This window comes from Lissotriton vulgaris, chromosome 5, assembly GCF_964263255.1.
Source record: "Lissotriton vulgaris chromosome 5, aLisVul1.2, whole genome shotgun sequence".
Classification (NCBI taxonomy): domain Eukaryota; kingdom Metazoa; phylum Chordata; class Amphibia; order Caudata; family Salamandridae; genus Lissotriton; species Lissotriton vulgaris.
The window spans coordinates 1,456,891,391-1,456,904,715 of record NC_141693.1 but is presented as its reverse complement, the minus strand read 5'-3'; the positions used below and the strand labels follow the sequence as shown (position 1 = coordinate 1,456,904,715).

The following is a 13,325-nucleotide window of genomic DNA, read 5'->3' as shown; positions in this document are numbered from 1 at the left end:
GTTCTTCAAGACCCATAATCATGCCTTTCAGGGTCCGGTTGAATCTCTCAACCAGCCCGTTTCCTTGAGGGTGGTAAGGAGTGGTGAACTTGTAGGTTACCCCACACTCCTTCCACAGAGACTTCATATAGTTCGAAATGAAGTTGGTGCCTCGGTCGGACACCACCTCTCTGGGGAACCCCATCCGGGAGAAAACACCCATCAGTGTCCGTCCCACCACGGGGGCCGTCACTGTCCTGAGAGGGATGGCTTCCGGGTACCTTGTGGCATGGTCCACCAAGACCAGGATGAACCTGTTGCCCAGGGCTGTCTTGGGGTCCAGGGGCCCAACAATGTCAATACCCACCCGGTCAAAGGGGGTGCTGACCACTGGAAAAGGTTGGAGGGGAGCCTTCTGCTTCCTTCCGCTTTTCCCACTTGCCTGGCAAGTGCGACAAGTCTTGCAATGGATGTCTACATCCCTACGCATCTGAGGCCAATAAAAATGGGTGACAAGCCTGTCATAGGTCTTGTCCTGCCCCAGATGTCCAGCTAACTTTACGTCATGTCCAAACCCAGTAGGAAGGCTCTGAAGCGCTGGGGTACCACCAGCACACGGGCTGACCCAGGCTCAGCAGCCTTAGGCTCGCTATACAGGAGGTCGTTCTCCCAGTACACAAAATGTGACCCTGACTGATCACCTGAGGATTGGGCTGAGGCCTGCTGCCTCATGCCCACAAGAGAAGGGCACTCTTTCTGCTCCGCACAGAATTCCTCCCTGGAGGGACCACCATCCTGCTGCCAGTGGGTCAGCTCGGGCAGATCTCCCAGTTCGGCAATTTGTTCCCCCGTGGGCTCCAGGGCATCCCCCTCAGGGTCTACCTCCTTCTGGACCACGGGAACAACGGGGGCCGGTTTCCCGCGCCTCCTGCCTCTTCTCTTCACAGCTGGGTCCTGGGCCGTACTTTCAGGCTCCGGGACCCCATCAACACCCTTACTCGCTGTCATGGATCGAGTGGTTGCACACACCCACTCTGGTACACCCAACATTTTCAAATGCGCCGCTCTCTCCACCTTAGCCCAAGGGGAGTCTTCCAAATCATTGCCCAGGAGACAGTCGACAGGCATGGCGGGCCTCACAGCAACTTGAAGAGTACCTGAAACTCCCCCCCATTCAAAGGAAACCTGAGCCACCTCACACTCTTTCTGGGAGTTATCGGCAGCTATCATGGGGTAGAATGCGTGGGGAACCACCTGCTCTCTGGACACCAAGTGACACTTGACAGCTGTCACACTCGCTCCGGTGTCTCTGAGGGCTTCCACTCTATGGCCATTAATGGTCACCCACTGCCTATATTTACTAGTGTTACTAGGCAGAGGGGGTGGAGGGACCATTTGCATGTCTCCTAGCGAGACCAGGGACATTTCTGCGGGACCCTTCCCACCATGGACAACCATCTCCTCCCCTCCCAAGGCTACACTTGCCAACTGACGAGGGGGTGCACGCGGCGGTGCATTTGAATCCTTCTTGGGACACTGGGGGTCATAAAACCGGTGTCCCACCTGCCCACAACCGTAGCAGGTTAGGGGGCCCCTATGAACAGGTTTACCCGTCGGGGCCCCTGACTTCTTCTCAGGGGGAGGCTGGGAACCCTTCCCTTGGTTCCCTTGGGGATTACTTTGGGGCCCTTTCTGAGACTCCTTCTGTTTACCCTTGTCCCCCCCACTCTTCTGCTGGGGACCCTGCCCACCTTTGGCTGAGTCTCCCACTGGACCCTTGTGGACCCTGGTACTGACCCAGCGGTCCGCCTCCTCAGCAAGTTTTCTAGGGTTAGATATCTTGCTATCAATCAGGTGCTGGCGCAGCTCTGGAAAACAGTTATTAGACAAGTGCTCCCACGCAAACAAATCATAGAGAGCTTTATAACTTTCCACTTTGCTGCCCTTTACCCAACCATCCATGGCTCTGCAAAAGTAAGACACATATTCAACCCACGTCGTACCAGGCAATTTCTTACATTCTCTAAAAGCTTGTCTGTACTGCTCGGGGGTTAAACCATATCGCAACATTAAAGCATCTTTCATATGAGCATACGACATCCTATCCGCAACAGGCATGTCTAACAGGGTATCTCTTCCCTCATTCACAAAGCGACCCCACAACCCCGCTCCCCAATTCTTCTCAGGGACCTGGTGGGCCAACAATGCTAACTCATATGCTTTAAACCATTGACCAATATCTTCATTCTTATTGTAATCTTTGATCACATCTTTCGGGAAGTAAAACTTACTTTCTGCAGGCTCGGATGGAATGCTGCCACCAGAGGGATTCAACTCTAACTTTTTAGCTTGGATATCCAGTTCCCTCAACCTGGCTTCACGCTCCAAAGCTAACTTCTCTCGTTCAAACTCCAACTTTTTGATCTCTAAATCAGCTTCCCTTCTACCTCTTGCATTTTCTAACTCCAACTGCCCATTTATCTTTAGCCTTGCCATCTCCATGTTGTAAGCTCGCTCTTTCGCCCTTTCTTCTCTTTCTTCAGGGGAAAGACCTTTGGAGGAAACACTGCTTCCGGGAGAGGGTACAGGTCCATTCACTGGCACCTCCTCATCCCCTTCCTCTGTGGGTACCACCACCACATCAGAGGGATTTCTGGACTCCCACCAGGCCTGCAATGCTTTATAAAAATCATCTTTTCTCGAGAGGCCGGTGGTAGGAACCCCAAACTGGTCGCAAAAGTGTTTCAGCTCATCTTTCTTGTATTTCTTTAGCTTACTCCTCTCGAACTCCTCCACAACAACGATAGCAGGGGCAGTGACTCCGTTGTCACTCATGGTTAAACTGGCAGTGTTCAGAAAATCAAGTTTCAGGAAAGCGGAGAACAAAAATAGGATCCTTCCGAATCAGATTGTGACTGCGTTATGGTCTGCTTTCACTACGTAGCGCACACTAATCACTGTACATGGGTCATAAATGCAAGGTCCAAATCCTCTCGCTGCTGCCAATGTTAGAACCGGCTGTCTCTAGTTGGCAGAGGTATACACTTCTGACAAATAGGGACACTCCTTTTCTAGTCAGGGCAAGGGGATCACACCCTTCGATAACCCCTGCTCACCCCCTTGGTAGCTTGGCAGAGCAGAACAGGCTTATCTCAGAGGCTGTGTGTTAAGCAATTATGACCACATACAGTAATACAGTGAATACACTACAAATGGACACGACACCGTAGTATTATAAAAATAAGTATTTTTATATAAGGCTTAGCACAAGACCAAAATAACGGCAAAACTGTACACAATCGGAATAAATACGTTCGGGAAGGAAAAAGGATAGTTCACAGGTAGTTTCTTCTTTAGCACAAAAGTCTTTTAGTATCAAGCAAATCTTCTTCTTGGAAACAAAGTTCTTAGCAACAGGGTAACTCACACGGGAGCTACACAACGCTGGGGCAAAGATAATCCACAGGTTCGGCGTCGACCGCGAGGAGCGCTGCGTCGGGCCTGGAGCCACACGGACCCCCAACAACACAGTACCTTAGGAAAATGAAGCACACGATGATCAGCGGCGTCGAGCAATCCGGCGTCGCGTCTCCGGTGTCGATCAGGCCTCAGCAGGCGTTGTCGATGATGCAGTTGCACAGAGTGAGCAGCGCTCACGGCGTCGAAGGGCACCCGGTTGATGCGATCAGCAGCGGGGCAGACACGAGGTCCTCTGGAGTTAGAGCCGTACTCCTACTCACTGGCGTTGCTGCTGGCGTCGGTTGGGCCCAGCGTCCGGTCGTCGTGATTGCTGTTCCTTTCAGAGGTGCTGGATTCAAACTTCCAGCGGATAGCACTTTTTAGCAGGTGAAGTCTTTTGGCCCTGTGACTTCGGCAGGATACTGGCACTTTTCCAGTCCTTGGAGATTTTCTTAGCAAGCGTGAGAGTGCACACACAGTTCCTCTCTCCTGGTTCCTTGGCAAAAATAAAGAAGCACCGCAGGATTCCCCCAACAACAGCACACCGGCAGAAGGGGTAGGCATTTCTTTAGATCTGCAGGCTTCTTGTCCTTGGTTACAGGGTTCCTTGTCAGAAGTGATCTGATTTCCTAGTTCAGGGGTCCTTCTCTTATACCCCTTTTCGTCTTTGATCCCTTTGTCTATGCCGGGGATTTCCCAACACCCTGGGTCGGTGGTGGGTGGAGCTAGGCAGTAGCACCTGGCCTATTCATTGAGCCGGGCCGGGTCCTCAGACGCCCCGCAGGAGGTGGAGCCAGCATTGACACTGGCAGGAGCAGAGCTATCGCCCTCCTGGTAGGAGGTGGGGCTAGGATCGTCCATGGCAGGTACAGAGCCATCAGTCGCTCGGCAGGAGGTGGAGCCAGCATTGTATCAGGCAAGGCAGGCTATCAACAACTACTCTTCCCCTACTCTCAACGTAATGTCCCACTCATCCCACACTGACTCATCCAGACCTCTTGGAGCCACCCAGCTCCTGTCACATACACGCAGACCAGCAGAGACCAGATATGGTTAGACAAGAAAATAGACACTTTCTAAAAGTGCTATTTTCGAACCCAGAGTCCAAAAACCATCCACACCAACGGATGCGTAATTAAACCCCGAGTTCAGGGATACCGAACTCGACATTGCACCATGCTCCCCGAGCCAGCTAGGATTATAGCGTTAATAATCCCGGCGGCCCATTCTATCCAACGGAGAGCAGGCTACCTCGCAATAGTGAAGCCCTAAGATGGCGGTACTTCACTATCAGGACATGCCAACTTGGTCAGGCTTGTCCTACCTTACACTTACAATGCACCCTGCCCATGGGCCTACCATAGGGGTGACTAACATGAAGTTTAAGGGAAGGTTGGAGGGGCTGGCAGGTAGGTATACCTGCGCAGCCGACGTGACAGTGCAAGACTGCACGTGGGTCTCGCAATGACCGACCCGTAGACATTCGTTTACAAGGCCGCTCCTGTGGGTGGCACAACACGTGCTGCAAGCCCACGAGCGGTATTTGCATTTACAAGCCCCGGCACTCCTGGTGCACTAGACTAGGGACTGACAGTAAACCAAATAAGCCAAACATGGATACAATAGATACATCATTTTAACAGAGGGAGCACTTGCGCTATGGCACTGATCAGCAGTGACACGGCGCCCAAAAGCATATACCAGCAAAACATCGTAAAACAGTAGAGGCAAACAGAAAAAATGGAGGAGAGACTCAAGCCAATGATGTCAGGTCTAACACTTACCTTAAATATACTTACCATGCGTGGAACACTGTGGACTGGCAAAGAAGAAGATAATCAGAGATAACTTTGTGAAGGAGGACAATCAGAGAATTTGTGGGTGGAAAAAAAATCTTTGCACTCACTAATTATAACAAGGCCGCACTCTTTCACTATCTACCTCTGTTATTGGTAACCCACTTACAAAATGCTCTTCAAAATGTTATCTTTTCTGCAACAATGCTCCTTGTTTGTAAATCTAAAGATCTAAAAAAAGTTATATCCCAGAACTTTCCAGAGGAACTGTTTAGCTAATTGTTCAGAAGTTCCCCTTCCATCTACAGTCCACTAAGGGAACAATATAACTAACTTTGCCAAACACACACATGCAATTGTTTTTATAGATACCATCTAACTGGGTATTTAAATTCAAATTATTAAACCGTTGTTAGGCAAATGATTCTGCGCTACTACCAACTAAGGTGCTGTCAAAGATATTTCACCTAAAATGGCGTTCTTCTGAACTCTTGAGTGTAATGGCTAACATTTAGCTGGGTTAGAGTAAACGGTTGTGAGACCCGACCACAAAGAATGGAGAAGTACTTGCATTGTAAAATTGCTCACGGTATTTTATATAGCACTATTATCAACTAGCTCTTTCAGTTTGCACTGCAGCAGAGAACGGTATAAATACAACGGAGGCAAAGGTTGCACTCTTTATTTACGTGGATGATAGAACTCTGTAAGTGGTCATTTAATGGCACATGGAAAATATGTACGGGGTGGAGATTTTCATGGATTTAGAGTTGATATTTGATTTATGGGCAGTGATGCCTTTAGCAAACAAAATAAGCATTTACAATGCAACGGTTTCGCCTTTGTTCGAGTATCCTCCTTGCTGAGAGCTATCTGAAGCCTAACATCAAGATGCCAAAACAAAGGAGGAAAACAAAGGCCCACAGCTTTGTTCATCCCATGTATGAGAGAGTTAAGAACACACTGTATAAACGTAAGATGTATCTATCTGCATGAGTAATTGCACTAAAGACGATTTAAATGGCACTTTTTTTCTACTCAATTTCTTTTACAGTGCTAATCATCCTAAATTTAGGTTGTTACAGCACTTTACATCGAACACAATATGCAGAGGCAATAACTCACAAAAGTGAGTAAAACAATGCACTGAAAATGTTCCATGAGACAATGAGGGTTATAAGATGCAGTAGTCGCAAATCGTCCATGCAGGTGGGCATGACAGGTTAAGAACGAATAGCCTGGAGAAACACAAACTCGGGATTTTAAAAGTAACTCTGTGGTTTGGGTTTACATTTACTAATAAGACTTTATTAGAACCCAAAGGAATCATTTTTAGCAAAGCATAGACTAATAAAACAAGAACTACAACACCACAGCTTTCCAAGGTCCATATATAGTTCACCTTTCTCAAGCAGAACAATCTACATGAAACCCTGACGCTCTCATGCTCACAACACGTGAATGCACAACACTGCACCATAGGCATACATTTGGAAAACACAGCCTACTTAACAGCACGTCCATCACCATACCAACATTCATCTTAGAACTTTTCAGGAAAAGTTGCTTTAAACATTCTAGCCCTTTACAAGAGCAACTAAGCACAACAGCTATATGCTTGGCTAGCAATGTATATTTACCAACTAAACTGCACATGCAGATCGACCACAACAGTCCATGAAAAATAACTGTAGATCTACAAATATACTAATATTTCATTCATATTTTCAACATGAACTATTAGTAAACAAGGCGTATAACAATGAAACTATATAAATACTGATCACATTACTTTTATCGCTGCAATGTATTTTTTATAATACTTGTATATTGTTTGCTGCGTATTCCTTATGTTCAGCACCCTAAGGTAGCTGTTGTACTTCTGGTCAAGAAAGAAGAAAACAATTGGGACAACCCTGCCCACACCATGCCCCAGAATAGTTTCCTTATTTAATGGCCTGTTATGCTCCTTACAGACACTGTCAATCTTGTTCCTTGTATGGGAAGGTATAAGGGGCCTTTCTAAGAAACTGATGCGATAACGCTGCCTGCACTGAAATTAATCAGTACCCTTTGTGGATGTGCAGCCTCACACCCTCTGGGGTCTTGCTCCTTCTCCTGTCTTAGGATGACTAAGTAAACCCTAACCAGGTCACTGGGGTACGAGTGGTGAGTAATACCGAATGCATAGCTGCCAAAGTTTCAGATTCCTCTGTGTGAAAGTTTCATAATTTAAGTGTAATTATGAGTGGCATTCAACGACAATGAGTGGCATTCAACGACTATGAGTGACACTTTCTTGCAAGCAAATATCGAGCAATGAAGACGAAGGAAATATATAAATATCAGAAATAACACCCATTTGAGCAACGAGAAACTCCAAGAAAATCTTTAAATTTCTGCAAAGCAACAGAAATGAAAGGGTGCTAACCTAGTGCCCTTGTAAGCTGATAGTACTGTTAAATAAATGTGTAGGCAATAACAACTAAACAGATCTGGAGATGAACAGGGCAGTGGCAGGATCCCTCAAGGGAAAGGGGGGCGGTGCAGATGTAGTCTGGTGGGGGCTCCTTCTCGAAGGTAAACAGAATGCGATATTGAGGGGTGCAGCCACCCCCTAGGTAGGATGAATGTATGGATCGCCTTTTCTACGGGCTCACCAGGAAACAACAGCTCAAGAAAGCCCTCTGCCCAGGGGCACAACCGCCATAGCTGCCCGTTACCCCAGTGACAACACTGACCCCTAAACCAGGGGGTGCCTCCCACAAGGGCCCTCTGGCACTACACCCTGCGGCAGAAGCCGCGCACCCCCAGGCAGTACCCCGCAGCCGTTACCTGCTCCGCCGCCCACCGGTGACACCTCCCTCCTCCCGCCGCTGCCCCCTGACAGCCGCTCTGCCTAGACGTGGCTCTTGGTTGGCGAGCGCTGTGTCCTTTCTCCTCCCCTGGAAACAACACCCCGGAACTAACCTTCACAGTCCGTGCATGGGGCAGTGTAGGGAAGTAATACTTACTTTCGTTCTAGAGCGTACACGTCTCTCTTCCTCATGCCTTCACGTTCAGGGAGTGCCGAGCCCGGCACTTCCGGGTGTATTGACCTTTCTCTTACACCACGTGACCAGCGTTTTTCGAAACGTTACTAATCTCGTTGTTACTGCGTGCCAACCTTGGTATATCTACACTACTCAGCAACCAAATACCACAGAGTAATAAAAGTTAAAAGCTATCGCGTACTGGTAACTTTAACCGAGGAAGTTGTGAATGTGGCGGCCATGATGGAACGGGAACCAGAGGTTCTCTATCGTAATGATAGTCTATGTTATAGCAATGTAAGCACTTACTAAGTGTATGAAGCCTCATTCACTCTATAATTCATGGCCATATTTTATCATGCGTAAGAGGTCTAACTCAAGGACCTGCTACCACACTTTAAAGTTTAATGCACAGAAGTATGTCCAAGTAGTGGTCTCATAGCCGCCATATTATAATAGCTTTTTAAAGAGCACAAAACCCTTAACCTCCTAAAATGGGAAAGGTAGCTTGCCCTACCTCGGTCGTATTCAGACGCAATCAACCTAAATCAATATGCAAGTCAGGTCCCGGGCCGCGCTGTGATTGGCTGACGTCACGGGGGTGTCCCGGGCCGGCAGCCAATCACAGCGCGGCCCGGGAATGACGTCACGGGGGTGTCCCGGGCCGGCAGCCAATCGCAGCGCGGCCCGGGACAAAGGGGCGGGGCTTAAAAAAAGCACCAGGAACGCCCCCGAATCGCGTTTTCGAGAGAAAGCGCGATTGACAGCCTCTGTCTCCCAATGGCTAGTCTCCATTTATGGAGCTAACCAATTGGAAACAGAGGCTGTCCTAACCTCACTATTAAAAACAACAGATTTCGATCTGGGAGGGGCTTCGCCCCTCGCCAGGTTACGAAACCTAAAAAGAATATCCGCATACGAAGAACATGAATCTTTGATCATTATTTACAAATAGAGTGATCCTGTTATATATAAATATTTACTGTTTGGCTGGACAGTTGGGTGGACTACTGTCACTGGCCCTCAGTGCTCGACTCTTACGGCTTCCTTATAGTTGGACCTTTAAACCCGATGGGCCAGAAATGAGAGATAACATCCGCATCTGAATTACAGGCTCTGCAGGATCATGGCAGTTCCAGAGTCCCCCATCGCACCCCTACTTCCCCAGGAATTTCATATGCTGATGCAGTAAATGTAGAAAAACATATGTAAATCAATGCAGAAACCTAAATTCCTGCGGGCTTTTCCCCATCATCTTGTAATCAGAGGTAATCTCTCCCAACAAAATATTGGTGCGCACGCTATCAGTAGCTCTGGGATGGGACAATGGTTCTGAGTACTACCCCTACTTCCAATGGGCCCCTTGGTATTTTGTGGTGCCGCCCACAGGCGCCTTGAGGTTGTGATTACATTGAGCAAGTGCAGAGAGTCCGTGGAGAGAATGCAGGAGGATGAAGCTAAGCGTTTCAGAAAGTTAAAGAAAGCCTCAATGGAAACTTAAAAATAAGTTTCTCAAATTGGGAAAAGGACTACTGTAGGACCCAAGGGACTAGGCCTCATCTGCACTCAACCATACTCATGACCTGTTTGTTTATCAGGGATTTGGCAGCTGGAGAAGGGGTAGTATTTTGCAGATATTTAGGAATTCTAACCAAGCAAAGACATCAGTGATCACGATGAATGGTGGATGTGGTGTGTGTGGGTGAGGCACTAGTGTGCGTGGTAGAGTAAGTAGTCAGAGGGAAGTTCCTTGAAAATAAAGATCTGCCCCTGGCTATTTCAATCATAAATGAAGTCAGGGATATTTACGCTCAATTTACAATAATGTTTTTATCTGGGAGGTGGACAACAAAAATATATTTTGAATGATCTTCCACAGCTGGATTCTGTGGTTTCAGCACTTTCTCCACAAAATAAAGACTTTCATATACCGCTCACACTTCACAAAAGGATATTGGAGCTGAAAAACTGAATTCAATATCGCACTCACTTGCCTCTGGAGGGGGGTGTCACTGGAATGTTATGCGCATATTTCCACATAACATTCAGTCTTAGTCTTCTAGAGGGGTAGACAAAGTCTTCTGTACACCTCTCCGCCCCAAACCATCGTATTTTATGTCTACTGCTGGAGATATTGTGTATCATTAGCTCCTAGTTAAAGCTGTTTATTACTACAGCCGATACTTAATGTAGTGTGTGGCTGTGCTTCACATGCAAAACATGTTACTAGTGGCAGAAACTTCGCATCTTTCGTATCATTCTTATTTCAAATAAGGTCAATGAATAAAAGACAGTAACTACATTTTTGTTTTAAAAAGCAATATCTATTTGGATTTTTTTTTTACTTGTATGCCAAAGTCTCAAACGATTTTAAGTATATTCACGTTATTTTAACATATTTGTACAGAAAATACGAATAAATTCATGCAAGTCAAATACATTATTTTTATTGTTGTGCTTTAATATTGGCTAACTAGATTATGAACAAATTCCTTGTTTGGTTCCCCTTTGCAACATATTCTAAGCAGTTCCTTTTTCTCATATATATCCTTGGCACAGGCTATCGTCAAAAAGTAGAACATCCAACCGAATTCAAACAACTGAATAGCTTAGTTTAAGCAGAGAGTAAATTTCACCTACCAGAGCTAAACTCCTAAACCGGCTTGAGAGTAGGCAGACCAGTGTGCACGGCGTCTCCGCACAGACTAGTCACAGGCAAAGGTCTGTTACATATCAGATTCAGCACATCCTGGACACCAATGAGGAAGGATCTTTGCAAGGCAAGGATTTGATCTCAGTGCAGCTAGCTGTGTCCTCATCCTGGGGTCTGCTCTCTGTGAATGACAAGGGTAAGGCCCAAAGGCAAATAGGGAAGGGCTCGCCTTTGGTGGAAATTCCCTGTGTAACTGATAGGCTATGTGCTGTATAAAACATGCTGAAGTGGGATCGCCTGCCTTTTTACAGAAAATGTGTAAAGCATTTATGCAGCAGTAATTGAGAACACAACATGACAAAAATCTATCACCAATTCAGATGAATGGAGTAGAATGTAACAAATTATTTGAAACTAAAATAACAAAAATCCAATCAGTAGAACTGGTGATATGCAATTTCCTAATGTTAAGGTAAGTATAGCACCTAAATGCAGAAATCTGCACTTGTGAATATCTGGTCACATCGGACTGGGACAAACTCACAAGTTCATGCCGGCTGCAATTAACTGTGGGCTGGATACAGAGACCACGTAATATCCCATTGAGGACTGTATCTTATGTCCATAATGCAGGGTGTTGTACATCGCTGCATTGGTTTTGATGAGGAGCTGTGCAGGCTAAGATGTGAGGTTCTGTGTCGAGTTGAGTCTTGCTGTACCGTTTCTGTAGGAATCCATAGTTGGGCAAGGGGTAGTACACTATGATGCCAGCCATGGGGCCAGGACCTGTAGACAACCTCATAGAGATTACAACTCACTTCAGTAAAGGCCAGCAGCAGGGCACAGGCAGTCCAGTTGAGTCTGTGCAGTTGAGAAGACACCAGACTGGTCTCTGGATCTTGTTATCTTCCATTAGCTCAGAACAGGAGGCTAGACAGCTAGCTTTCAGAGTCACTCTGGTGGTTCTGGGCTTACAAAATAGGTTCAATCTTTCTTCCACAGGCAGCAGGTGTAGGCAACTGGTTCTGTATGTACTAAACCAAAGTGAGGTATAGTGTGCACAGAGTTCCATGGATCCCCAACGGTAGGCAGAGGTAAAGTCAGATAGCACCTCACTCTATTTGTGGTAGTGTGGTTGAGCAGTAACACAGTATCAGAGTAAAGTGTTCAGCATTTGTTGTACCCACTCAGTCAGCAAATGAATTCACACACCCAAAGACTGAACTTCAGACCAATTGTTCTTGTATAAAAACATTCTTTTAGTTATTTACTTTCTAGAACTATGCAAGCCTGGCACAGGTTAGTTGATACATACTTTGCAGTAAACATACAGTTTGAAATGCAATTGTAAATGTACTTTGAAATAGTTACAGTTTAAATTACTAGTAGTGCAATACTGTGAAATGCTGTACATATACTTTGTATCGATTTTGCAATCAGAATTACAGGTAAGTTACTTTTATGTTACATTTGAGATTACTTTTTAGATTACTTCTACTCAGTGTGATATGCCTAGATATCACACTGGGACATTTCCTAGAGAAAATGTAAGTAAAGTCAGTTTTGCACAATTGTTATTTTTCTGATTCCCATACAAATCAACTCCACACTTAAAACATTTTTCAGAGAAAAACAGTCAATAGGTTCCTATGGAGAGAAATGAAGTTAACGGTTACCAGGTAAGTAATTGGTCTTTGGAGTTGAGCTTCTAGGGTTAGAACCAGGGTCCCCCCAGGTTTAAGGATGCACTCTCGTTACACCCTCAGCGGCATTAGTGTGGCCGGGTGCAGAATGCTGAGTCTCAATGTTATCCACAGGGAGATAGGGGGCATCCGGTTTGTGGCTGCTGGTAAGCAGGCCACTGGGTTGTGGGAGCAAAGCTCCTGGACTTTAGCTCAGGGCAATTGGGGAAAAAAAGTAGCACCAAAGGTGCACCCTCAGTGGCACTACAGCAGCAGGGTGCAGGGTGCTGTTTTGATGTTGAGCGCCGTGTTGGTTTCAATGGGGAACCTCTGGTTTGCAAAGGCACTGCAGGCTCGGGGACGAAGGTCTTCTGAGTGCAACCACTAATTCGAGAGGAAAGTTGGGAAGTTAGGGGTTGGTTAGGCACTGTCCGTTTGAGCACGCAAGGCCCTGGGGCATCGGGCTAAAGGGTGCCTTTTGGGGTCAGTTCTTCTTACCAGCTCCTGGTCGCGGTTGGGGGGACCTTCTGGATTTAGGCTGCAGGCGTCAGCTAGAGGCTTGAGGTAGGTCAGGGGTCACCAGATCTCGGGTCAGGATTGCTAGGGTGACCTCCTCATGGTGTTTTCCCACTCGAAATCGGCAGTGGTCGGCGGCTGCAGAGTGGGGCGGATCCGCAGTGTTTGGCCGGAGCAGGAGTTTGCAGATAAACAAATCCGGTGTTCA

The 13,325-nt window shown here is 46.8% G+C and overlaps 1 protein-coding gene across 1 annotated transcript in view; it reads right to left on the bottom strand.

Annotated features, from left to right (window-relative positions):
• The window catches only part of LOC147712743 (polymeric immunoglobulin receptor-like), a 260,657-nt gene extending 249,549 nt beyond the window's left edge, over positions 1-11,108 (bottom strand). The window contains exon 1 of the mRNA XM_086920372.1: positions 10,907-11,108. The gene's annotated coding sequence lies outside the window, so the exon portion shown is untranslated. The remainder of the gene's footprint in view (positions 1-10,906) is intronic.
• Between the last annotated feature and the right edge of the window lie 2,217 nt (positions 11,109-13,325).